The following is a 27,837-nucleotide window of genomic DNA, read 5'->3' as shown; positions in this document are numbered from 1 at the left end:
GCAAGGCCCAGGAGTGGATCCGATCCTTCCTAACTGGCCGACCCCAGAGAGTCAGGCTCCCATCTTACACTTCAAAGCTGACAGAAACCAGATGCAGAGTTCCCCAGGGATCCTCCCTAAGCCCCACACTCTTCAACCTTTACATGACCCGCTTGCCAAGATCGTCAGACACCACGGACTCAACATCATCTCATATGCCGACACACAGCTCATCCTCTCCCTCACTGACGAATCATCAACAGCCAAAGAGAACGTTCACAACAGAATGAAGGCAGTCGCCGACTGGATGAGAGACAGCTGCCTCATGCTCAACTCGGACAAGACAGAGATCCTTATCCTGGACCCCACCACTACTGCATGGGACAACTCCTGGTGGCCAAGCGCCCTTGGAACTGCCCCTTTTTTCTACTGACCATTCACACAACCTTGGCATCATCCTCAACTTGTTACTTTCCATGACCCGCCAAGTCAATACCGTCTCATCCTCTTGCTTCTACACTCTCCGCCTACTCCGGAATACATTCAAGTGGATACCCATTGACACAAGAAGGACAGTCACTAATGCACTCATCAGCAGTAAACTCGACTACAGCAAAGCACTCTATGCCAGAATCAACAAGAAACTCCAAACTAGGCTTCAGAGAATACAGAACGCAGTGGTCAAACTGATTCTGGACGTCACCCCCCACTGCCACATCTCCGCCCACCTGAGAGACCTACACAGACTCCCAGTCAACAAACGCATCAGCTTCAAGCTCCTGACACACACATACAAGGTCCTTCACAATATCGGACTTGCCTACCTCAACCACCACCTCTTCTTTTACACACCCTCCAGACAATTCCACTCTGGCCAACTGGCCCTCGCCACCATCCCCAGGTTCTGGAAGAAGATTCTTCTCCTACCTCACCACGCAGACCTGGAACACAATGCCGCTCCACCTCAGGCAGTCCCCTTAGCTGGTGCAGTTCAGGAAGGACCTGACTTTTCGACTGACCCACGTCCCACAGCTAATGCATTGAGACCCCTGTGGGTGATAAGTCGTGCTTCATAAATGCAGATTGATTGACAATATACAAGTGATGTTGATGTGAACTTATATTGAATTTTACTCTTTCATGGTACGGTGTATAAGCTCAGTATGCAATGTTACAGTGACCATTCGACCTTTAACGCTGGTATTTTGGCATTTCCTCCATCACCATCCCCCAGTATTCATTAATCACCGGGCATCTTCCATTGCGTGTGTGTAGCACGAACAATACTCTGTCTGCATAGGGTAAATTTTTCTAAGGGTATGTGGGGTTAAATATACACAATGTAAGAGTTTAAACTGTTAGAGGCAAAATTGAGTGCTGCTCGACACCACCTCATAATATCTTATTATTATGCTGCCGCCTCGATCTACAACCAAGTGCTGATATCACGCTTCCATTTGGCCCGTATTTTCAGGGGGCGTGAAGGGGTTCTGGGCCAGTACCCATGTACTGCTGCAGTTATTTTAGCACACGTCAGAAACTGACCTGGGCTAATCTGAAACCTGTCCCTGGCTTCCCCAGAGGTGATAAACCGATCATTATCGTACAGATCTCCCATCATGCAACACCCAGCGTCAATCCATCCCACTGTTTCTGCAATCCCTGGCAGGTCGCGGAATCCTGGGTGAGGCCATATCTGCAGGTCAGACAAAAAGCAAGTGCCTCGCACTGCATTCTTACAGTAGCGCTCCCAAACCAGAGACACCAACTGTATCAGGTGTGGGTTTTTCTGAGGGTTAACATCCAGCCAGTTGGGTTTTTCTGTATTGGGGGAGTCCATCATACACAGTGGGAGAAGTTGGAGTTCGGAAGCTATATGGTGAACTTCAAAATCTGGAAGTGACAATCCTCCTTCCTCGTTTGGGAGTTTCAATGTATTTAGAATGATGCCTGGAGTGGTCACCATTCCATAGAAATTCTGTAAGCATCTTCGTAATTCACTGAAAAATGGAACAAGGTTGGAGGAACAATGGAAAGCATGCAAACACCTTGGGAGTAAAATCATTACCTCCCGTCCCTTCCCCACCTTCCTTCTTAATCAATGATGCCCCTTGCCTCCAATAGACCCCTCCATCCTCTAAATAAAAACTCCCTCCACCCCCTCCTCATCCTGTTCTTTTTTCTCTCTATTGGACTTACCTTCTTCCGTTGTCTCCCTTTAAGACGTGGCCCGGGGGTCTTTGTTGTTTGGCTTCACTGACGTGAGCGGAGCTCTGGGCGGTGATTTCCTGGCTGGGCGGCGCTTCCTGTCTTCTGCGTGACTGGGGCAGGAGCGGTGCTGTGATGGAGTCTGGTGGTCCTCCTATGGCTTGGGCTGTGCTTCCAGGTTGGTGCCTTGGAGGATCCTGGCGTGTGTCGGAAGCTTGGTGCATGGGCGGTAGGATGGGATTGTGCCCATTTTACTTTATTTGTGGTGCTGTGTGCTGGCCTGTTGGTGAGTGCTGTTACTCACCACCTGCAGTTTCCACTCCTTGCCTGGCTGAGGTCACCTATGGCCTCATGCATCTCTACCATGGTTTCAGAGTGCTGTGGGTGGCTTTTTGATGGTTTCTGTGTCCCTCTGAGTGTCATTTCGATGTCTCGGGTCACTTTATCGCAGATGAAGTCTAGTGATGTAGTCGGGGGTACTTTAGTGTTCTCGTAATTTCTCGGGAATCCTCTTCCTCAGGTGGTTCACCAGCACAGACATGTGACATTTGTTACCAGCACTACTCTGGGATTACTTTGTGGACTTTGGCCCTGGTACACAGTTTTTTTCCCGCACTTGGGACACTGGTCTTTTGCGTGTCTTTCTCAGGCATTGCAGTGATGCAGGCTGATGGCCGGAGGTGCATTATTCTGCAGCAAGATGTGTGACTTTTGACGGAGCTATCCTGGGTTCAGATCTCCGTTCCTCACACTGCCTAGTGTGGATTCTGGTTCAGGGGGGGTCTGATGTCCTTTCCCTGCTGTGCTGTTTTTCGGAAACATGACCGTTTCATTCTTTCCTTCGTGAGGGACTGTGTTTGGGTTCCTTTCTTTAATTTCTCTGCAGTCCTTGCCGCAGCTTTGGCCTTGTGCCTTCTAGGCCGCCTTCTTCATGGCTTTGCATTTGGTGGTGGCAGTTGCCTTACGGGTGGCTGGGTTGGTTTTGTGGCCTTTGGATGGTTTTCTGGGGGCCATCTGTGGCCTGAGGATTCAGGTCCCTGACCCTCGTGCTACAGCCTGTAGGTTCCTGTCTCCTTTCCCACTGAGTGTTGTGGGAATTCTTACTGGGTCTTTGAGGCCCTTTCCCTCCTTTATGGTGTGTCGGTTGTCTGTTCCCTGCTTTTCAGTGACACTTACTCTCACCAACTTCTGGCTCATTGGATGTTCCTATTCCCTATGTCTGCAGCTCGTCCCTCTCTCTGGTTTTGGATGGGTTCACCTCTTCTGTGGGAGAAGTGTTGCGGGTCCTAATTATGGTGGCTGGGACCTTTGGGCGCAGCCTGCTGGGCCTGTTGCGGAGGCCCTGACTGGGACGGTGTGTGTGTTCCTGCTTCTTCATCTGCTGTTTTGGGGTGCCCTCTATTTCTTGGGTGCAGAAGTTTGTTTCCCATATGGCGTGGTGGCCTCTTCTGGCCCCTGTGCGGGTCTTCTTGTGGGTGTTCCGTCCTTTATGGTGGTGAGGTTTGGGGGGCTCTGCTTTACCGCTATTCTCCGCTTGCTAGGTTCCCATGACCCTCTTGTTCCTGTTGGGTCCTGGTTCTGTTGGTGGGGCAGGTTGTTGCTCAGTTTCCTTTTCAATCATTTTCTGTGGTTGTTTCGCTGCCTTTGCCTCGGTATGTGATGCCCTCTCTGCTGCCACTTTTGTAACATTAGCCTCTTTTTTCAGGGCTGGTACTGCTGGAATGCTGGCTTTGTCTGCTCGTCTTTCTCAGCAGCTTTGGTGAAATGCTTAGTTCTTGTCTTCGTTTTGCTGGCTGTGGCCTTTTTGGGGTAACTGTGTAGGCTCTGCTCTATTTGACTGCTGTGGTGCCATGTGCGGGGTTTTTGCAGCCATTTAGTTGGCCGGCTTCCTTCTTCCCTGGGGCTCTGGCTGATGTCAGAAGTCCTTTTTTGGCTCAATGGTCGGCGGTCTTGTGGGTTGCTATCTTGCTTTTTCTTCTGTTGTGGGTCGACGCTCTTAGTGGGCGGGTCCATGCCCTGTTCTCCAGGGCCTTTCCTGCATGTTTGCTTGCCTTGCCCTTTTGGACATGTGGCTGGTCATTGGATCCGGGTCGCTATGCTGTCGGCTTCAGTCCTGTTCCCCCTTCTGTTGGCGGTCTCCTGCCTCCAGTTCTGGCAGCCGGGGCTAGGGTTGGGGGGGGGGAGCATTTTGAGCCTTATTTGTGATGCCTGTTTCTGGTCTCGAGATCAGGGCTTCTTTCCTCCCATTTCTGTGTCTGTTGGTGTCTGGGACATTATTGTCAGCCCGGTTTGGTGCTTGGGTTGCTCCCTGGGGGTGTTGTGTGCTATTCCATGCCTCCTCTGGGGTAGGAGGAGTTATATGCATGAAACAAACCTTTATGTCTGGGTGTTGTTTACATCCCTGGGTCTCTGGCCTCTCTGCCACTGCCTTTTTGCTGTTTTCTTTTTGCAGCATCTCCAGTTTGTAGTGGTGGGGTGGGTGCTTTCCCGGATTTGGGTTCTTCCCTGTGGCCTCGACTCATCACCCTTGTATTTGTGTTGGTTCTGGCTTTTCTTTACGGGAAGGGGATGTTCGATTTTTCCTTTCTCTGTGGTCTGTTGGGGCATTCCCCTTTTTATGCCCCTGTCCGGTGTGCATGTGATGGGCTCCTGCAGGGTCTTGGTTGTTTGCTGTCTTGTGGCTCTGTCTTCTTGGTTAGTCCATTCCTGCGGGTGGCTCCAGCCGGCGGGGTTCTGTTGTGTCACTGTTGGGGGCTGATGTGGTGGTTGTTCTTTCTCCTCTGCCTCTGGTGGTGGTGTAGTTGGACACCACTTTCTCTGTGAGGGTGCCTTGTTTTGGGTTGGTGCCTGTCCTGGAGTTATGGGTTTCTTGGGCTACTCTGTGGCCTTCGGCCTTGTGGATGTTTGTGTCTATTCTGCTAGCTCTGGGTCATATGTGGATAGGCCTGTGGGGCCTATCTACGGAGAGTCTGGTGCTGCATTTTTTTGTCCTTTGGCACGACAGGGCCCATTCTGCCTCCCTGGGTGTGCTTGCTCTGGGCTTTTCTTGCCTGTCCCCTGTGTTCAGTTCTGTCTCAGATTGCTGTTTCCCTTCGGAAGGTGGCCTTGTCCAGGTGGGTTTTTTGGGTGGCGCCTTTTCACTCGCTTGTATGTTTCTCCCTGCGCCTCGGCCTGTTTGTGGTGTTGGTCGGTGGTGGGGTGTTCTGGTGGTGGGCCTTATGGTTCTATTGTGTTAACGCAAAGCTTTTGTTTGTTCCAAGGTCTGTTTCTATGTGACTGGGGTGCCAGCTGCTGGTCTTGTCCCTGACCTCGGGCCTGTTTTGACCTTTCCCTGTTGGTCTGGGCATTTCTGGTGTATATGGGGTTCGGTGTTTTTGTTTTGCTCCATGGTGGAACCGGGGCGACTTTCTTTCACTTCTGGCATGTTAGGGGGAGGCCTGGTGGTGCCTTTTCCTTCTCCCCTCTTCTTTCCGGCTCTTCCTATGGTTGGTTTGCATGCTTACCTTTGTTCCTGGTTTGGTGTGCCCTTTCTCTGGTTGGGTTTTACGGGTCTTCTCAGTGACCTTTTGTTCCGGTTGCTTGGTTGCCTTTCGCTCTTCGTCCTTGGTTTCAATGGGCCTCTATGGTGATTGCTTTACACCTTTGTGGTTGGGGTTTGTTGGGCTACGCCTTGGACTTCCTTATCTATATTGGGTTTCCCTTTTTGAGCTTACTGAATGGGAGCGTCTGCATTTCTGTTGGGTCCACTGTTTGGGCTCTCTCTCTTTCCTTGGTTCTTTTTGCCTCAGTTGTCCATTTCTTTTTCATTTGCTACATCTCATTGGTTAAGAAGGAAGGCAAGGGAGGGACAGGAGGTAATGCGTCCATTACTTACTGATAATGGCATTACTCCTAGTCTTACTCCCTCGCCTTCTTTCTTCTTCCCTCCCTCCCATTACGGACCAACTGAGTGTATGGGTTGGCTTGTTTAAGTACAGGCCGAGGAGGGGGCAGAGGAAATCAAGTCTGCAATAGGAGCCGTGCGGCGAAGAGGAAAACAAGTACATTTTGTCACCTTGGTGCTTAAGGTGCCCAATATCTACCACATGTAGTTGCTCCATGTTGTCTACTAGTTGAGCTGATGTTTTAGTATAGAGGTCCAGTCTGGGTGGGTGTCTATCCAGTGTAGGAGACATAATGCAGTTAAAATCTCCCACCCAGATCGAAGGCATATACAGTTTGGGGAGTGCTAGCCTTTGGAACCCAAGGAAAAAATAAACATCCTCAACATGAGGGCTGTACACATTGAGTAGACAGATTGGCTTCCCAATCATGGTGCCCTTAGCCATAATGTATCTCCTCTTGGGTTCTAGATCATCTCAGTGAATGTAAATTGGACCCTTCCTTACACCCAAATGGAAACGCCTTGAGCATAAAAGTAATTAACGACTGAGTACTGCTGCCCCCTCCAGTTGGCAGACAATTTAGAATGTCCTTGTGGAGGTAAGTATGTTTCCAGTAGGAACACTACACCCACATGTAGGCATTTAATATAAGAAATGGCGCTGTGTTCTTTAGTATAGTTCTTAAGACCTCGGACATTCCAAAAAACGAGTTTACGACCATCTTGCACAGTAGTCTGGTGCTGCATGTAAAAATCCCCATAATTCAAATCTTGCAAGAAACGACACCAACCAGGTAGGGTCAGTAATCATGTTGTCATGCCTAGTGCATGAAGTGTATTGTGTTCCAGTATAGGTTTTCATGTCAAGACAAACTATAGCCTCTATCCATGGACGTCATTTGGGGGTGGCGCCTGCTACCCCTGGCTTGCCCTTTGCGACCCCTGGCACTGTCTTGGCAACCCTTGGCCCCAGAGGTGTCAAAATCAGTGCCAGGAAAAGAGAGAGTGGCAGCTCGTTCTCAAGGCTCCACTCTGTTTTCTTAAAACATTTTTATTACACTAATAGTGAATAACGTTTCATTATTCACTGTTGGTGTCATGAAAAATGGGAGTACAATTAGCTGGAATATAGCCTTCCCTGGCAGCTGAGGTAAGTAAAAAAAAAGTGATTTTAAATGTATGTTGTGTGCATGCTTGTGGGCGAGTTTGTATGCATGTGAGAGAGAGTATATGTGTAAGTGCAAATGTGTGTATGTGTAAGAATGAGTGTGTGTGTAGTTAAAGGGCAAAGGGCGTGTGAAGTCCCTTCCACTACGCCAGCATTATGGTGAATTGATATCCAAGCCTCTACCCGCCTTCCTTGGACTCTAAATAGAGCCTCTTATTGGTTAAAATCAATGCAAATACAAGTCCACACAAGACATACATATTCGAAGAGATGTTGCCATAGAGAAAAGGTAACATGCATTGTGCAAACCGTGTCATATTCCATCTAGGTCCTGATCCACGGTGCCCACCGCCACACTAACATGCCCCAAAGTATAAGCTCAACCAGCAATAGCAGTAACGTTGGAAGGTGCCATCATTTCCCACCATCCTAGCAGGACGCAACCATCTCTGGACACTTACAACACAAGTGCCAAGGACACTGCGCCTCAACAGCCTTCGTGCCATCCGGCAAGGGCAAAAGGGTGAACTGATACAAGGGGGAGGGACATCTCCCTACCAACTTAGTATATTTCAAGATGTAGAGCAGTGGTCGAAGTGGGCAGGATCGGAGGGGCACAACGTGACCCTACTTTTTTTATTTATTAAAGACCGTTCCCCTACTTTTTGTAAGACAACCGTGCAGGGACAATTAATTCCGATGCTGTGAAGCCGATGCTGGCAGATAGTTAAAAACCCGGCAGACGGATAAAAAAACCTTCCTGCCAGGGTGCTGCTGTCTGAAAGAAATGCAAATGTGAGCAACAAGTTAATCTGCAAATGTAAAGGGTAACTGCAAATGTAAAGGACGCTTGGGAGCTGGTACTAGCTTTAATTGATCGAATCACTTAAAGCTTTGGATGACAAAAATTTCTTTTGAAGTGGTAGTGCAAAGAGTTAACAACTGAGCTGCAAAGTTTATGCTTTTAATGTAAACTATATATATAAATATATATATATATATATATATATATATATATATATATATATATGTATATATATATATAGCGTTTACTATCCCTGAAGAGGTGTTATAGGGACAGTTATGTAAAAAAATTTATTATGTACAGTCTGGGTATTACTAAAATCTATATTTTGAAAGCACCATTTTATCTTAAACCTTTTTATGAATTTTAGCAGTCTATATTACATTATGTGTAACGTAAGTTTAAAATAATGACTGACATAATTAACAGGCTCTGACCTCATAGCACTAAAAATACACAAGCCATTATTCTCCACTGCACCAACCAAGATTTACTTCTGTGGCTGTCCGGTTACACACAGACCTCTGCATTGCATTAACTAATAAAGGTTTCGTAATGTACTTTAGTGCATTTCCCACTGAGTAGCAACTTTTTTCATATATTTTTCATTTAAGCTGCACGTTATTTTAAATGTAGCTACCTGATGGTGAAAAGCCATAAAAAGTACAGAATATTTTGGTTTTAGCCACACCTTTGACCCCGCCCCAACGCTCACTGCCCCCGCTCCATTTCATGCAGCATCATAGTTCCCATACTTTTTTAATGTACTTTGACCACTGATGTAGAGTAATAATCAAAATTATAACAGCACATTAAAACATACTCATCCCCATCTGGCCATCATCATGAAGAGATTAGGTGCAGCTCGAAAGGCCTTGTCACTTAGCAAACAGTATGTAATTTACAACAACCCTGATATGAGGCGGAGAACTTTCTAGAGCATCAACTGGTGCGATCGCCCGTGAACTGTTTGTCAAGGCCAGTCGAGCGCTGCAAGCCCCAGTGCACAGACCCACTGTAGCCCATTAATGTAATATCTTATTAATTTGAATATTGTTTTATTTTAAATTCCTTCCTCTGTTATTTTCTGTTGGAGGGTGTTGCAGTACCAGTGGTTGTCCATAAGCTGTGCTTGACTTACTCCAGGTTTAAACTGGCACACATTTACAACTGTTTTGGGTCACATGTGGCTGTAGTAATTATAGAAGTGTAGTTTGTGAGTGTGTGCATGTTCCTCCCTAAACCCCTCCTTAACCCTGCCTTAATCTCTCCCTATTACTCCATAGACTCCCTCCACTTGTTTGTAAATATTGCCCGTTTTCTGGCCACTCTACCTGCCCCTTCCACATTTACTACTAAAACGGATAACTTAGTATGCAAGGATACTCGCAGTCAAGGCGAAGATCACCTCACATAAAAGATAGGAGAGACGTATGTAGGTTAGTGAATAGCATTTTGCAGCACGTTAGTAGTACCATTATAGTACTACTGTGTTACAAAATGAAGTTTGTGAATAGGTCCTAGGGCTAATACCTGTTGATTGTCTGCTGCCTTTGTGAGAAACTGTCTTCACCCAACAATAATAATGCTTTTGCCTAATGACCTTGCCAGGTAAGTCTTCTTTGAAATCCAGGCACTTTACCCTTTTCTACCAGAATTTCAAGGCAGGAAATATTGTGGGGCCAAAATCTCAAGTTCTAAATATGGAGAACAAAAATATTGTGAAGGTAAGTGTATATTGGTAAGTAGAGTTTTACTATACTTAACTTCATATATATGTACATTGCATAGATGTGACGTTCTGAACAGTAGAATTATACTCACCTCTGTGGACTTAACTTCACAGTTTTTGGTTCTCCATATTTAAGCTTTGAGCTTTTGGCCCACAGTATTTTCATTGATCTTTTGTGTTGGAAATGGCCCCTTCTGCAGGGTTACCCCTATCTTTTAGCTTCTGGACTCTTCTTTTTGATCCTGTGCTGAATTTCATTTTGTCTGGCTTTAGGATTCTGGGCACTTTACCACTTCTGACCAGTGCTGAAGTGAGTATGCTCTCTATCTAAATGGTATTGGTGATTGGTTTATCCATGATTGGCATATTTAATTTACTAATAAGTCCCTAGTACAGTGCACCATGTGTGCTCAGGGCCTGTAAATCAAATGCTAATAGTGGGCCTGCAGCACTGATTGTGTCACCTGTAGGAGTAGCTCTGTAAACATGCCTCAGACCTGCTACTGCAGTGTCTGTGTAGGCAGTTTTAAACTGTCCTTTCAACCCGGCAAGTGCACTCACTTGCCAGGCCGAAGCCTTCCCTTTTACTACATCTAAGTCACCCCTAAGGTAGGCCCATAGCAGCCCAATGGCAGGGCGCAGTACATTTAAAAGATAGGACATGGTCTGGTGTGTTTTACATGTCCTGATAGTGAAATACTACTGAATTCGGTTTTCACTATTGCAAGGACTATCTCACCCCCCAAGGGGTAACATGGGGATTGCCTTGAAATATCTTTTAAGTGTAATTTCCCTTTTGGAGCCGATAGAGGTGTGGAGTTTAGGGTTTCTGAACTCAAAATGTGAAAATACATCTTTTAGTGAAGTTTATTTTTAAATTGTAAGTTTGAAAATGCCACTTTTAGAAAGTGGTAATTTTCTTGCTTAAACATTCTGTGCCTCTGCCTGTCTGTGGAATACACGTGTGGGTCAGGATGACAGTTGGGTTGGTTGTGAATTCACTCTAGAAAGGGAGCTGAGGTGTGCTCTGCATATCCTGATGGGTCATCCTGAGCTAGAGTGGTTGGAAGAGCTGACACTTGCACTTGAATAGGGCTGTGCCTGTCGTTATACAAAGCAGTCTCCAACCACCTGGAGTGTGTCTAGGGCCAGGGCAGGAATGGCAGGGTCTTGTGCACTACAAAGGCCTTTCTGTGTAGTCTGCCTACTTTAAAGGTAGAAATGGGTATAAGTACTGAAACTCTGACCCCACAAAGTTAGAATCCTTCTGGACTGAGGACATTCTGCCAGGAAGGAAAGCTAGATGCTGTAGGAGAGACTGCCACTCTGCCCGTTGCTTTGATGTGCTGGCCTGCTGCTTGCTGATTCTGTCTTGGGAGTGAAAGGACTGGATTTTGTTTTCTGCATCCTGCTTCCAAAAGGTTTGGACTGAGCTTGCCTCCTGTTAGAAGTCTCAGTGACATCAAAGACTTCATCTGCCAGCACCTGGGCTTTCTTGCTGACTTTTCTAAGTGGTGCCAAATCCAGAACCTGGGCCCTTGTGAGTGAGTTCTGGTTCAACCAAGAAGAAACAAAGTATATTGACTCCAGAGCGACTACCCACCGCTTCTTGCACCAAAGCCTTTGTCCCCGCTGAGTGCATTGACCCCGACCGACGCCGCAGGCCCAATGTCGCTGCAGTGCCGACATAGTCCTGCCACAGCATGCATTAATGCTAAAAATATCACCTTAATATTTAAAATAAAGCATTTTTATTCCCAATAACCATAAACATGTATTTGAATATTTTATTTGACAGGTTACAAAATGTAACCATAGGACCAACCACATGGGGACCCCACACTCCAATTGAAAGGCATACAGTTCCAGCTCAGAGTATTTTAAAAATGATAGTAAGGTCTCCTGGCGTCATGCATTTAATTTATTTTCTTTTATTTTTCTTTATTTAGAGAGTTTTACAATGCACAAACAAGAACCAAGGGTATCAGAGTGCTATACATAGTGAAAAAAGCCTCCCTGTTACAACACTGATAAACAACCTGAAAAATACAATAAAAGGAAAAGGAAAAACTATCTGTAAACTCTTACAAACCACTTTGGGTGGGGAGATATGTCTTGCATTACCCTAGCAGTCTGTATATAGCCCAAGTGCCTTCCCCTTGCCGACCCTTCCTGGGTCTCCTGTGACTGATTGGTCAGGCATGATCCTGATGGTATATCTTATGAAAATAATCTGTTAAAAAGATCATTTTTACTTCTTTTTTTAAGGTAGAGAGTGAAGAGTTTGCCTATGTCTCTGGAGACAGTGAGCTCCATATTATTGTGGCTGACCCTGAGACGGGTCGGCCCAGTGACCCGGGAGACTTACAGTTTTTAATGCATTTCTGAAGAGCTGCTGTGGTCCCTGCAGCCCTCCACACCTCTTGTTATAATTAGTTGGTAGGGCCCCTGCCCCTCTTTGGGGCACCACACCAGTACAATGTTATAAACAAAGCCCACACAGGGCATAATGGGGCACTCCTGGGAGGGAGCAGCGCATACCTAATGAGCGGCATTGCCACTTCAATACTGAAGCATCAAGACTGTGACTAATTTTCTTTTTTAGTTCATACTGTGTGCCCCGATCCCACTCTCGCACACACTTGGTGCTGGCACAGGAGCCAGCTTTTTACTTCTTCCTACCTGCTCCCATGGTAACAGGGAGCAGAAGCAGCACACTGCAATGAGGGAGGAGCACAATGGCATCCCCCTACTCTTTAAATTTGGGTCCCAGGATGGGCTCCTAGGACCCCACGAACAAATTATTTGCTCCAGGGGAGGTAGGGGGTTGCTGGGGGCTCCACTACATTGCAGGGGGGATGTGGTCCCTGGACCCCACTAAACATACCCTCACCCCTGGAGAAATAGGGGCCCAGGGTTTTTTTTAGGGAGGGGTGCCTGCACATGCCCCCTCCACAAATATTAAAATAAAAAGAACTGTGCTGACCCCTGGGCCCTTGCCCACCCAGGTAAGGAATAAAAGGAAAGGGTGGGTGAGCTTGTCCTGTTTTTTTTTTATATTCTTCAGTACTGTGCTACCGCAGTACAGAAAAAAACAGTTTTGCCCCCAAGGGGATCCCCCACAGAGGCCAAGGTATCCCTACTCTGATCCCTATATGTACTTTTTCTATTTTTCAGCACATGAAGGCTTAGTCCCCGAGTTCCTAAAATAGCTCCCCAACATCTTTGTTGATTTGAGGGAGCAACTCCGATCTTACCTTTTGATCTGCTTGTCCTGCAGTACTACTGTGTCTCTAGATACCTATAAAATTTGAAAATTAATTTTCCAAAGACTTCAAAAAAATTATTTACACCAAAACGAAACAACATGCTTTCTGGGTAAAGAACTAGCTTTCTGCCAAATTTGGTGAGGTTCCGTTCAGCCATTTTCGCTGTAGCTGTGTCTAAAGTTCCTATCGAAAATTGCATGTGGAAATTACGTTTTCCCCCACCCTTTTTTTCTCGCCCCTCACTTGACAGATCACCCTCAAACTTTCCAGAAAGTAGCTGAGTTTGTTGAACCTTTATCTTAAAAATGTTTGTGAAGACTTACCAAACCCCACTCAAGGTATTAGCTAACCTAAAAAATCTATTTCTATGGAAATGTAGTCCTAACTATGACTACACAGTAGCTTCACCCTTCACTGGTTATTGATCCCAAAGCATGTGAGCATTTGTTTTCAGAAGTTGAATTGCCCAGGACCATTACCAACCACACGCAATATCTTACATCGCGTAAACAGGATTTGGTGACTTAGAGCAAGACAGAGGACACTGACATCACAGAAGTGAGCTTTGCAGGTAGGGGTTCCATTAGAGGGCAGCTTTTGCAGGTTGGAAAACACATTAGGGCTACCTGCCGGGACAGCCCTGTACTCCTGGTTTCATGTCTCTGTACGGTCACATCTACAGTGTGGGATTCTTCTACCCTGACACATTGTTGCTGTTTCCCTCTGTTACTCGCATAACAACACAGAAAGCCCTGCTGTGGAACTACAATGGATATGAATCTGGTAAATAAGACCATCATAAATGTTTCTGACAGACCTCTCACAGACACTGAAAAGCAGTTGTTATGCTTAGGTCTACATTTCAGTCCCTATGAGGGTTTCAATTACGTAGACACTAGGGTTGACATATTCAAGAACATCAGAAAACCTAAACTCATAAAATGGCACAGCCTCAAAGGGGGACAGGGTGACACCATCAGCACTAGTGATAGTGAAGCCATTACACACAATTTGACCACTGGTGACACTGATGGTTTATTGACACCTCATGAACTGGAGAACTGCGATTCTGAGAATCATTTCCCGACTGATATACAAACATTTTTAGATGATGTGGGCATCACTGGTGTAACCAAGGCTTCCTCAGTCCCCGCGGTGTGGGGGGCGAGCTCCAGAGGGCCCCCTTAGCACAGTACATTGTGCACAGGCAAAAGGCGCCTGGCCTGAGAGCTCCCGACTGGGTGGGGGAAGGGACCCTTCCCTGTACTTTGCAGGGGGCACCGCTCAAGTTTTGTTAGGCCACTGCTGGGCTGGGCATTACCTATGTCAAGGCCTATCCCAGAGGTTTCAAACATCCATCCACCTTCCTTCCCATCATGCCTTATGACAATATTTATACTTTTCTTGACATCATTACCAGGGAGTTCAAAAACCGTAGAAAAAGAAAGCACTAGAATAGGAACTTGGATCAGATGAATGCAATAAAGTGCCTAGCCAAAGATGGTAACATCATCATCCACCCAGCAGATAATGGTGGCAACATTGTCCTCCTCAATAGGGATTCCTACATTTGGGAAGCCATAAGACAGCTCAATAATACCACCTTTTATGAGGCCATAGACAAAGCCACCTACGCTAGGAGCATTACTGATTTATGGAACAGGTTGGTTATTTGGAGAGATAAGAGACTTCTGGATTGGGATGAATATTGTTTTCTCAGAAATGAGTTCCCCAAGTTACCCGCATTCTACCTCCTCCCCAAGGTGCATAAGGACAGTGTCAACCCCCCTGGAAAACCCATTGTGTCGTCCAAGGGCAGCACCCTTGAAAATGATTCCAAGTATGAGGATGCAGTACTTAGAGACTTCATCACCAGTCTCCCATCACATGTCAAGGACACCAAAGACTTTCTAGGTAAAATTGAAGACCTTTTTGGGAAAACAATTTCCTTGTGATGACATTAGATATCAGCTTATTGTACATGATCACTGAACACAAGAAGGGTCGCTCTGCATGCAAGCACTTCTTGCGAGCTAGACGCTCAAATTTCTCACTCATGTGGAGATGATTGAAGAAATGATGAAATACTGTCTCCATAACAACATCTTTACCTTCAATGGCATCCTATACAGACAAACCAGATCCAGGTCACTTAGAGACGTGTTGGCCCTTAGTGTCATTACTCGTACCAAAGGCATAAAGGAACACAATCTTCAGGGTTTCTTCCCATGCTGGCACTGTAAGGCCTGCAAAAATAGCCACAGTAGAAAAGAATACCACTTTCTCAAAAGAAAGACCAGCAAAATCACTCAGTTCTTAACTGGCAGTTCGCAATATATAGTATGTGTCCTAGAATGTCCCTGCCAAGTGAGATATATAGGCAGCACCATCTTTGCAGCTAAGAAACAAGTCCTTGAACATGTTAGATCCATTGACCACTGTCACTCTTGATACCTGGTAGCCAGACACCTTCGTGAGAAACATTTACGTGAGTGCACCAAGATGATTTTCTATACTATTGAACAGATTTTACACAACCCTAGAGGTGGGGATTAAACTCTCAGGCTCAGGAGAAAGAGTCTCAACTGATCATTGAGTTTGACACTATGAGTCCTGGCGGCCTCAATTTGGGTCTGTTGTTCATCACTCTCCCAGATACATTATGTTTTACAGTATGAGGTATGTGCTATGCTCTCTCTTTGTGTGCCCCCACCTCTTTTTCAGATGCGGTGTCTATTCCTCCCATGATTCTGTCTAATGTTTTTCACAGGAGGAAAGGAGGGATTCTCAGCTGCAACCACGAGTACAGCTGGACGGGTCCCTCTACCCTCTTCTTTGACTCACTATGATTATGTTTGTGCTCCACACAGATACGATTTCACTTTTCTTGTTTGTCCCTTTTTACTCTATTTCCTTTGAGATTGTATATAGTTCGTAGGAGCAAAAACTCTGTGCTTATCACTTCTGTAAGACTGTCCAGCCACAAATATCCATCTATTTCTCTATCTACTGCCTGCCACTGTCCCATCTTCGTTAAAGAAGCGAAATTGGGCTACTTTGGGCTACTTTTTCGTTGGCTTTGGGCTAGAGAATGCTCTAAAAATCTGGCAACACTGCTCCTGTGCCGAGCCTTTATTTAGCTATTTGGGGCACTTCGTGCTTAGGCCCTCATAACTTTTTGTCCACATAAGCTATCCACTCCAAATTTGCTTCTTTTTTTTCCAACATCCTAGGGATTCTAGAGGTACCCAGAGTTTGTGGATTCCCCTGGAGGAGACCAATATTTTTTTTTTTTAAATGGGAAAAAGGGTTACAGAAGAAGGCTTGTGGTTTTTCTCTGAAAATTGCATCAACAAAGGGTTTGCGGTTCTAAAATCACCATCTTCCCAGCTTTCAGGAACAGGTAGACTTGAATCAGAAAACCAAATTTTTCAACACAATTTTGGCATTTTACTGGGACATACCCCATGTTTACTATTTTTTGTGCTATGAGCCTCCTTCCAGTTAGTAACAGAAATAAGTGTGAAAATAATGCTGGATCCCAGAAAGCTAAACATTTCTGAAAAGTAGACAAAATTCTGAATTCAGCATGGGTAATTTGTGTAGATCCTACAAAATGTTTCCTACAGAAAATAACAGCTGAAACAAAAACAAATTGAAATTGAGGTGACAAAAACAGCCATTTTTCTCCACGTTTTACTCTGTAACTTTTTCCTGCAATGTAATATTTTCAAAAGCAATATACTGTTACGTCTGCTAGACTCTTCTGGTTGCGGGGATATTTAGGGCTTGTAGGTTCATCAAGAACTCTAGGTACCCAGAGCCAATAAAGGAGATGCACATTGCAACGGTCATACAGCAATTAATTTGGTGAAATATAAAAAGTGAGAAATAGGTATCAAGAAAACCTTTGTATTTCCAAAATGGGCACAAGATAAGGTGTTGAGAAGCAGTGGTTATTTGCACATCTCTGAATTCCAGGGTGCCCATACCAGCATGTGAATTACATGGCATTTCTCAAATAGACGTCTTTTTTTCAGACTGCCTTACATTTGGAAGGAAAAAATGTAGAGAAAGACAAGGGGCAATAACATTTGTTTTGCTATTCTGTGTTCCCCCAAGTCTCCCGATAAAAATGGTACCTCACTTGCGTGGGTAGGCCAAATGCTCCCGACAGGAAACACAACATGGACACATCACATTTTTACATGGAAATCTGACATGTTTTTGCAAAGTGCCTAGCTGTAGATTTTGGCCTCGAGCTCAGCCGGTGACAGAAAGTTCTGGAATCTGAGAGGAGCCACAAATTTCCTTCCACCTAGCGTTTCCCCAAGTCTCCTGATAAAAATGGTACCTCATTTGTGTGGGTAGGCCTAGCGCCCGCGACAGGAAATGCCCCAAAACATAACGTGGACACACCACACATTCCCAAAGAAAACATACCTGTTTTTTGCAAAGTGCCTTGCTGTGGATTTTGGCCTCTAGCTCAGCCGGCACCTAGGGAAACCTACCAAACCTGAGCATTTTTGAAAACTAGACACCTAGTGGAATCCAAGATGGGGTGACTTGTGGACCTCCCACTAGGTTCTGTTACCCAGAATCCTTTGCAAACCTCAAAATTTGGCTAAAAAAACCACTATCCTCATATTTCTGTGACAGAAAGTTCTGGAATCTGAGCAGAGCCACAGATTTCCTTCCACCCATGGTTCCCCCAAGTCTCCTGATAAAAATGGTACCTCACTTTGTGAGTAGGCCTACTGCCCGCAAAAGGAAATGCCCCAAAACACTATCTGGACACATCAAAATTATCAAATACAAAACTACCTGTTTTTGTGGGGGGGGCACCTGCCTTTTTGGTCCTGGGCTCAGCAGCCATCTAGAGAAAACTACCAAACCCAGACATTTATGAAAACTAGACACCCGAGGGAGTACAGTGAGGTGTGACTTGCGTGGATCCCCCAATGTTTTCTTACCCAGAATCCTCAGCAAACCTCAAATTTAGTTAAAAAATCAAATTTTTCCCAAATTTCTATGTGGGATCTCCGCACCGAGACAAATTTCATACCACCCAACGTTCCCCTCAGTCTCTCGTTCACAATGATACCTCACTTGTGTAGGTTGGCAAAGTGCTTGTGACAGGGAATAGCCAAAAACATGTCGAAATAGAGGGGGAACCAGAGCGGGTTCAAAAGGACAGTTCGAAAAAAAACATTTTTAGGCTGACAAGTGCAGCAGAATTTTTATCGGTATAGATGACACAATGCTGGCTGGTAGGAATTTTGTGGATTCCTGCATATTCTGGAAGGTTCCATCACAAAAAAATGGGAAAAATGTGTGATGTACAGCAAAGTTGGAGGTTTGCATGGCATTGTAGGTAAAAAAATGGTGCGGGGTTCATGTGAAGCACACTACCCTGGAATCACCAAGATGTTTAGTTTTCAGATGTGTCTAGGTCTTGTGGATTTTCCTACATGGCAGAGTCCCAAAGTCCACAAAGTGCAGCCCTCACCATTCCAAATGGGACGATTTTGAGAGCTAGCCAAGCTCTCATGGCCCAAATGTAAAACCAAAACCCGAGATAATCAAATGTCCTCTTGCTTGCCGGGGGATAAGATGTTTTAGTGTGCGGGGAAGAGACGAAAGACTGTTACCCCCTTCAGTTGGGGTGGGGGCATAACCAGGCCCATGCTGGTTGGTAGCCACCAACCCACTATTTTTTTATTTTTATTTCCTGGCATCTAGTATACTTTCTGCCCCCGGGGTGTGGATCAGAGGTAATTGCCCTATCTGCCCACTGGTGGGCAGAACAACTTTGGCCCCAATTATTTGGGGTGGAGGGTATGGCCATACCCCCATACCCTTATTTTGGAGAAAAAACATCTTCCCTGGTCTCTGGTGAGCTGATGGGCCTTCCAAAAATAGGCCAATCTTCCCCCAAGGAGGGCAGATATGGCCGACAGTAATGTGCCCCTGTGGGGAGCGACCCTTAACCAAGGGGCTGCCCCCCAAACCAAACACACACATACACACACACCAATCCCTGGTGCCTAAGTGGTTTCTGCCCCCCCATAAGGAGATCGGCCTATTAAAAATAGGTCGATCTGCCCCCAAGGGGAGCAGAAAGGCCTAAAATAAATTTGCCACCCCCAGGGCAGCGACCCTTGCCTAAAGGGTTGCTCCCCTTGCGTAAAATTGGTGCAAAAGAAATAATCCCCGGTGCCTAGTGGTTTCTGCCCCCCTTGGGGACATATCGGCCTAATAAAAATAGGCCGATCTGCCCCCGAGGGGGGCAGAAATGGCATAAAACAAATTTGCAGAGGAACGACCCTTGCCTAGGGGCCCGCTCCCCTTGCGTGAAAGTGACGCAAAAAAATAAAGATTACTGCTGTCTAGAGCAGTGGTTCCCAACCTTTTGATTTCTGTGGACCCCCACTTTAACATTAATGGAACCCAGGGACCCCCACTGAATCATCATGGGAATCCGGGGACCCCTGCCTGAGTCATTACTGGAAGCTGGGGACCTAATTTGTCAATATTTGTTAATATTTTTTAATTTTCTAGGCTTTCGCGGACCCCCTGAGAAGGCTTCGCGGACCCCCAGGGGTCCCCGGACCACAGGTTGGGAACCACTGGTCTAGAGGTTTCCGCCTAACAAAAAACATCCGATCTGCCCCCAAGGGTAGCAGAAATGGTATAAATACAGTTTGCCCCCCAGGGGAGAGACCCTTGCCTAAGGGGTGTTTCCCCATATATAAAAAACAAAAGTAAACATAAACAAAATATATCCCTGGTGTCTAGGGGTTTCTGACCCCCCCGGGGGCAGATTGGCCTAATTATAATAGGCCGATTTGCCCCCGGAAGGGGCAGAAAAGGCCTAAAAATATTTTGCCCCCCCCCCGGAGCGGCCCTTGCCCAAGGGGCCACTCCCCCTATGCGCAAGTATAAAAAAAAATCCTTGATGTCTAGTGGTTACTCCCCCCCTTGGGGGCAGATTGGCCTAATAAAAATCGTCCGATCTGCCCCCAAGTGGGGCAGAAATAGCCTAAATGCAATTTGCCCCCCAAGGGAGCAACTCTTGCCTAAGGGGTCGCTCCCCACCTCTAAAAAATGAAAAGAAAAAAAGAAACAAAAAAAAAACATTATCCCTGGCGCCTAGAGGTTTCTGCACCCCCCAGGGGCAGATCGGCCTAATAACAATAGGCTGATAGAAAAGGTCTTGAAACAAATTGCCCCCCTGGGGAGCGACTGTTGCCCAAAAGGTCGCTCCTCTGATGCCAATTTCCTTTTTGGAACAAATCCCTGGTGTCTAGTGGGCATTTCAGCAACCCCTGCGGGGTGGGAGGGAAGCCCACGGAGAGAGCGCTAGAGCTCATGTGCCAGGACATAGTGGTTACGTCCTTGGCACAGGAGCACTGTGCCGGTGGACGTAACCATTACGTCCCCGGCACAGAAGGGGTTAATATGTTTATGTGACCAAGGTGACTTTGCTGGCCGGAATGCATCATGGTGTTAGAGTAAACCTTCATTCTCCACAACACATTCGTGAGTGAGTGTCTTCCTTTTCAAGCTGTGCAACCTGCCTATTTTTCCGGTATGCTTAACCTGCCTGACACTTCACCCCTCACGGGTTAGTGGTCCCAAAGCATGCGAGCGAATATATATATATATATATATATATATATATATATAGTGTGTCTGCCATAAAATAACTAAAACTCACGCCCCTGCCATGCACAGTTTTGTTATCAATGATGTCATTGCAAATGTTGCAGTGATATTATCAATTATGTCATAGAACATGCCATAACTAATGTAATGTGTGGAGTAATTAACAGTGCCTGGGGAGAGTTAGCTTAATGCACAAGTTATAGCTACTTGAGATTATTGTAACTGGCGAATTTCAGTAGTTTAGTTTGTTTAAAATGGTATCTTTTAACTGACATTTTCACTTAACTGCCCGTTTAACCTTTGTTTATTTGAGTGAATTTCGAAGGTTTTTTTTTATGCAAAGTACAATGTTATTACCATACCTAACAGTAACATCACTTTAACCTTTGTTTTTTTCAGTGAATTTCTAGGTTTTTTAATGTCAATTAATATATTATTACCATACCTAATGGCACATGGCCTTTGATTGTGTGCAGTGTTGGGTTAGCCACTGGGCCTGGCCTGCAATCCGGCCCTGCGTCCAGCTCCACACAGGCAGCCAATATGAAATTAGCCACAGGACAGCCAACCCCACACCACAGTCTTTAACCCCAAAACATAAAATGTGGGCCTATTAACTTCATCAAGGGGTGAGCATATCAATGTAGTTTTAGCCATATCTATCATCTTTCTCCAAAAAGCACCAATATACTTAATCTAATCCATATTTCAATAATTCACACAATGTAATGTTTAATAATAATGATTATTGTTGGACCTGGTTCCTTTTGCAGAGTCATCCTCAAACTTTTTGCCTTCCTTCTCCTATTTTTCTGACCTCTTTTTGTTGGCTCTAATACTTTGGGTACTTTATCACTGCTGATCAGTGCTAAAGTGCATGTGCTCTCCCTTCTAAACTTGTATGATTGGATTAAACCTGATTGGCGTATTTAATTTACCTGTAAGTCCCTTGCACAGTGGTATCCATTATGTCCAGGGCATGTAAATGAAATGCTACTAGTGGGCCTGCCGTGCAGTTTGTGCCACCCACAGAAATATCCTTCCCAAACCTGTTTCAGGCCTGCCACTGCAGAGCCTGCATGCACAGTTTACTGCCACATGGACCTGGCATGTAAATTTACTTGCCTGGCCTGGAACTCCAATTTAGCTGCATATAAGTCACCCCTAAGATAATTTGCCTATTTCCCTAGGTAGCCCTATGGGAAGGGTGCTGTGTAGGTAAGAGGTGGGACATGTGCCAGGTTCTGTGGCCTGTCCTAGTAGTGACAAACAGCCTATTTAGTTTCTCACTGCTGTAAGTGCTGCCTCTCTCATAGGATTTAATTGGAAATGCCCTTTCAGATGACTAAGTGGTATTTTCTGATCTATGAGGGGTGACGTAGGCATGTTTGGTATGTTTGGAATGGTAGTGAGAAATGCTGCTTACTGGTGTAGGTGGATTTTTATTACCATTGTACAAATGCCACTTTTAGAAAGTGGGCATTTCTCTGTGCTTATGACTCTTGTGCTTTGCAGTCTGACTCCAATCCACATCTGGGGTAGAGTGACAGCTCCACTTGGCACATAATTTCTCGACAGCCACCACACAAGGAGGGCTGGGTGTGACAGAGGAGGCATCTGCATACTGATAGTCTTCCTGGGCTTGGGGGAGGGAGTGTTGTTAACACCTTACATGTGGGTAGGCTATGTCCTTCCCTCACATGATGGACTGATTACCCCCTACTGATGTCTGGAGTCAGGGCTGAGGATTCTAAGGATCCTTTGAAGTGACCACTTAGATGAAAGACATTTGTTATTTAAGTACAGGGGGTTGTTCCCCATGTTTTTTAGACACAGACAGAACAGAGACACTGATAGACACTGATGGACTGGACACTAGATGGTGCTGGAAGGACTCAGCAGTAACCATCTTTGGACTGCCCTGCTGCTGTGCTGACCCGTGATCTGCTAGGTCACTTGAGAGACTGCCACTGCTTTCTTCTGGACCATTGTGCTGGCCTGCTTGTCTGGGACCTACAGCCTGTGCCCCCACAGCTGTCTCCAAGGGCAGGGTTGTGTGCCCCCTCTACCTCTGCATTTCTGCTCCTCTGGTGCTGTTTCCTTGGATTGGTAACCCTTGGTCTAGTAGAGTGCGTGGAGAGTGCCTTAGGAGCATCAACACATGAAGAGTGATTTATTTCTTGCCTAGAGTGCTTTATTTCTTGCCCAGAGGGCTTTATTTATGTCCTTATTTGCCCAGGGTGCAAGAAGCACCCCTATGTCATTGTGTTTGTGGCTCCTCCCCCCTTCCTGACGTAGGAGAGGTCGCAAGGAGCCCATTGATCTATCACAGACAAGGGTGCACCCTGTAGTGCCCCCGGGGCACAAACAGGCACTTCTTTCTTGAGGAATCACCACCGGGGCACGAGCCTCAAAACAAAGGTAGCATGGCCGAGGGGAGCAAAGATTTCTGCCGGCTGGGCAGGTGAAGAATCCCACCCCCGGTCCCAAGAGGACTGGACGGCTTGACTTCGTGTTGGGTGGTGTCCTGAGCCAGGAGGCTCGCCAGGCCACATTGTTGTGAGAGGAGACACGTGGTCTCCGAGGACACCGGAGAGGATGCAGGAAGTCTGTTCCTCACCAGACGGGAAGGAAGCCTCGACAGAGGCCTCACGCAACTGAGTGTTGCTTGCTTGGGGTAGCCCCATGAGAGGAGTGGGGTTGCCTCCCTTCATGGTACTTTTGGTGAGTTCGGCATGTCCCCCGAGGGGCACGCAGAAGCGCTGAGCTCCAGGACGGGAAGCCACATTCCTGGAATAAGTTCCAGTTCTGTACTGTATTCTTTCCCATAGTATGACCTGAGGCTGTTTTGCTGTGTCACACCTGCTGTATTTGAGGAACACATTTTGTGCCTCATGGTCTACCTGATGGGCAGTAGGAGGGTGTGTCTATTATTTATGCCATTTATTGTGAGAATAATGATGATCTGCCATATGGGAATGTTTCATTCTATGCACATTTTTGGTGATAATGACGATCTGACAACTGCTTGTTTTGCAGAATACTAGTAACCTGTGTGATTATCTGATAATTGTTTGCTTAGCAGAGTACTATTAACCTATGTGATGATCTGACAACTGCTTGTTTAGCAGGGTACTACTGATACATGTTGTTTTTGGTCTAATGATGTTTTGTTCAATACAGTATATTTTTATATAACTTGTTGTGAAGTTTTCTTTGTGGTGTATTTATTGTGTCACTAGTGGCATGTGTGTTGTGCAAACGCATTACACATTGCCTCTGGGATAAGCCTGACTAGTCGTGCCCAGCTACCGAGGGGGTTAGCAGGGGTTATCTTGGGTGTGTAGCTCCCTTACCCTGACTAGAGTGACAGTCCCTGCTTGGCTGAGGTGCCTACCCTAGCCAACTAGGAACCCCAATTCAAACAATTATTATAAAAATGTTTAACAAAGTTTTAGTGAAAAAAGAAATCAACTTGTCTAACATTGTTAATATGATTGCATTTCATAAGTGGAAATATGTGAAAAGAAAGACGCTCTCTTAGACTTTCTTTTAACATTTCTAGCGCCCAATATGTCCAGTTAGGAGCGCTTTAAAAAAATGTGGTACATTCTTCTGGGGTCATGGATTCAATGATGCAGGTGACTTACTGTTTTTTTTACGTTGTTCGGGGGCAGATGCACTTCCTGCAGCAGTCATAGCATAAAACAAAAATGCCATTTGGTGACACAAGCATGAAACTATGGATTTTTAAAATGCTCTATTGCGCTATTGGGCGCTTCTTTGTAGCTCCTGTCACTCATTTATTACTCATTTTTCCTGTTTTTAAATTTAATACAGATGTCCCAGTACCCACCAAGGACACACAGGGCCGTATTTAAACTTTTTGGCGCACAACTGCGCCAACGCAATTGTGCGTCAAAAAAATTTACGCCGGCTAACGCCATTTCAAAGCGCCATGCGGGCGCCTTATTTATGGAATGATGTTAGCCGGCGGAGCTGCCTGGTGTGCGAAAAAAAAATGACTTACACCAGGCAGCGCCGGCGTAGGGGAAAATGGAGCTTGGGCGCCAAAAAATGGGGCAAGTCAGGCTGAGGCAAAATTTTTGCCTCAACCCGATTAGCGCCATTTTTTTTTACTCCCAACCCCCATTTAAATGACTCCTGTCTTAGCAAAGACAGGAGTCATGCCCCCTTGCCCAATGGCCATGCCCAGGGGATTTATGTCCCCTGGGCATGGTCATTGGGCATAGTGGCATGTAGGGGGGCACAAATCAGGCCCCCCTATGCCACCAAAAAAAAAAAAAAAAATCCTTACCTGAACTTACATTCAGTTCCCTGGAATGGGTCCCTCCATCCATGGGCGTCCTCCTGGGGTGGGCAGGGGTGGCATGGGGTGTCCCTGGGGGCATGGGAGGGCACCTCTGGGCTCCTTCCGAGCCCACAGGTCCCTTAACGCCTGCCCTGACCAGGCGTTAAAAAATGACGCTAAAGCGGCTGGACGTCATTTTTTTTGACCCGCCCACTCCCGGGCGTCATTTTTGCCCGGGAGTGTAAATACGGCGCACATGCCTCGGAGTACTTTTTTAGACGGGAACGCCTACCTTGCATATCATTAACGCAAGGAAGGTGTCCACGCTAAAAAATTACGTAAACTCCAAGATCTTTGGCACTAGACGGGTCTAACGCCAAAGTATAAATATGGAGTTAGTTTTGCGTCGGATTTGCGTAAAAAAAAACTACTCAATTCCGGCGCAAACAGAGTATAAATATGCCCCACAGTTCCTTTTTTTGTGTGCGGATTGAGGGGGGTATATATATATATATATATATATATATATATATATATATATATATATATATAGATATCTAGATCTATATCTATCTCCCTATCTATCTATCTATCTATCTATCTATCTATCTATCTATCTATCTATCTATCTATCTATCTATCTATCTATCTGTATAGATAGATAGATAGATAGATATCTATCTATCTATATCTTATACAGATCAATCAATCAATTATTCAGAGCATTTGTAGAGCACACTACTCACCCGTGAGGGTCTCAAGGCGCTGATGGGGGGGGGCTGCTGCTACTGATCGAACAGCCAGATCTTGAGTTGTCTCCTGAAAGTAAGTAGGTCCTGTATCTGATGCAGGTGGGTGGGAAGAGTGTTCCACGTCTTGGCGGCGAGGTGAGAGAATGATCTGCCCCCGGCAGTCGTTCTGTGGATGCATGGGATGGTGGCAAGGGCAAGGTGAGCGGAGCGAAGCTGTCAGTTCGGGGTGTAGAAGCAGATTCCGTTTGTTGAGGTATCCTGGTCCGGTGTTGTGCAGTGCCTTGTGAGCATGGATGAAGAGTTTGAACGTGATTCTCTTGTTGACGGGGAGCCAGTGTAGCTCTCTCAGGTGGGCTGTGATGTGGCTGTGGCGGGGGATGTCCAGGATGGGGCTTGCGGAGGGGTCCTGTATGCGTTGCAGTCTTTTCTGGAGCTTGGCCGTGGTTCCTGCGTAGAAGGTGTTGCCGTAGTCCAGTTTGCTGCTACGGAGGGCTTGGATGACTGTCCTTCTGGTTTCAGTGGGGATCAATTTGTAGATCTTTTGAAGCATGCAGAGGGTGTTGAAGCAGGAGGAAGATGCGGCGTTGACTTGCTGGGTCATTGATGGTGATGAGTCCAGGATGAATCCCAGGTTGCGTGCGTGGTCGGTGATGTCGGTGGGGTTCCCAGTGTGGCAGTCTACCAGGAGTTGTCCCAGATATACCTTACCGTATATGTACACCCTATACGTACCATGCATGGTAAAGGCCCAAAAACTGATGACGCTATTTTATCAAATAATCTAAAGATAATGCACCTATGCAGAATCAAAGGCGGTGGTCCTCGTGACTATATGAGGAAATGTGTTCATTAACAGAGTAGGGCTGTCAATAAATCAAATGGTATAGTCAGTTAAATAAGCTTTCTTGATACAAGGTATAGTTAAAAACCATGAAGGTTTATTAAAGATTAAGATTATACAGTGGCCAAAAATGTAGTTGGGCAGTCAAACCTCACATACAGGGAAATAGCATAAAGCTCAGTTGATTGCAGTAAGAGGTCTCACTTAGGGTCAGGCTTAAGATAGGTGAGTCTGCTGTCTAAGAACCAGGGCAAGCACTTTTACTCACCTCCAACACGAGTCCTCTTGTATAGGAAAATATACAGTAAAAATATACAGTTACCATGAGGTGAGACAAATGATACATAATGATTCATAGGCTCAGCAAACCATAACACAGAAAAAATGCACAATGCCCATTATAACCCCCTAAATGAATAATAGTTAGTTCCCTCCTGCCCTAATGTTATCAGATGTGACATTTAGAATCTAGTTACAAGTAAAACAAAGACAGAGTTATGAAATGAACAGGCCCACTGAGCTTCAGTCAGGAAGAGTAGGAAGAACCTTAAATAGCAACATTTGAGACGAAAGCTTCCTCTCGAAGCTGCCAAGATCAACATCTTATTATGAAAGGAAAATGACAGAATCACAAGACGTTTTATATTTAATAATATTTCAGTGCACATTTTTCTGCGCGTGGAGACAGAAAGAATGAAAACATGGTCACGTTTGGCATTTTAAGATGAAGTAAAGGCCCAGTCTATCCAGTGTAAGGTTCTTTTGAGTGCAGTTAGTTGGTTTCTGATGCAAATTATTCATGCTGGTAAAAAGTAATCATTCAACTTGCTCTAAGAACACCTATGTAAAGGCCAACCATATGTCCTCCAAAGACAAGCATACTAAACACCCTATACACTTGAATAAAGAATTTGATAGCCGTTGACTGTTGAAATTGTTTGAGCCAACCTGGTGTGTATAATACACTCTTTGTCGGAAGGTTTCTCTTTAATGTATGATATAGGTTGGATAAATGCTGATTAGAAATACACTTGAATAAAATGTTTTTAAAATATATTTGTAGCCTTGGTTTCACAAATGTGCTGCACTCGCCTTCTTGGGCAGAACGTCTAGGTTTGGCACTGACCTGCGCAGAAGTAGGCATACATCCCTGGTTCGATGTCCAAAGTGTTTGTGGGCAAAAAAAAATAGTTCTCAACTTTCATCAGAAGTACTTTGGC

The sequence above is a fragment of the Pleurodeles waltl genome, chromosome 8, assembly GCF_031143425.1.
Source record: "Pleurodeles waltl isolate 20211129_DDA chromosome 8, aPleWal1.hap1.20221129, whole genome shotgun sequence".
NCBI lineage: Eukaryota > Metazoa > Chordata > Amphibia > Caudata > Salamandridae > Pleurodeles > Pleurodeles waltl.
The sequence above is the reverse complement of the archived record's forward strand: the minus strand, read 5'-3'. Positions refer to the sequence as shown.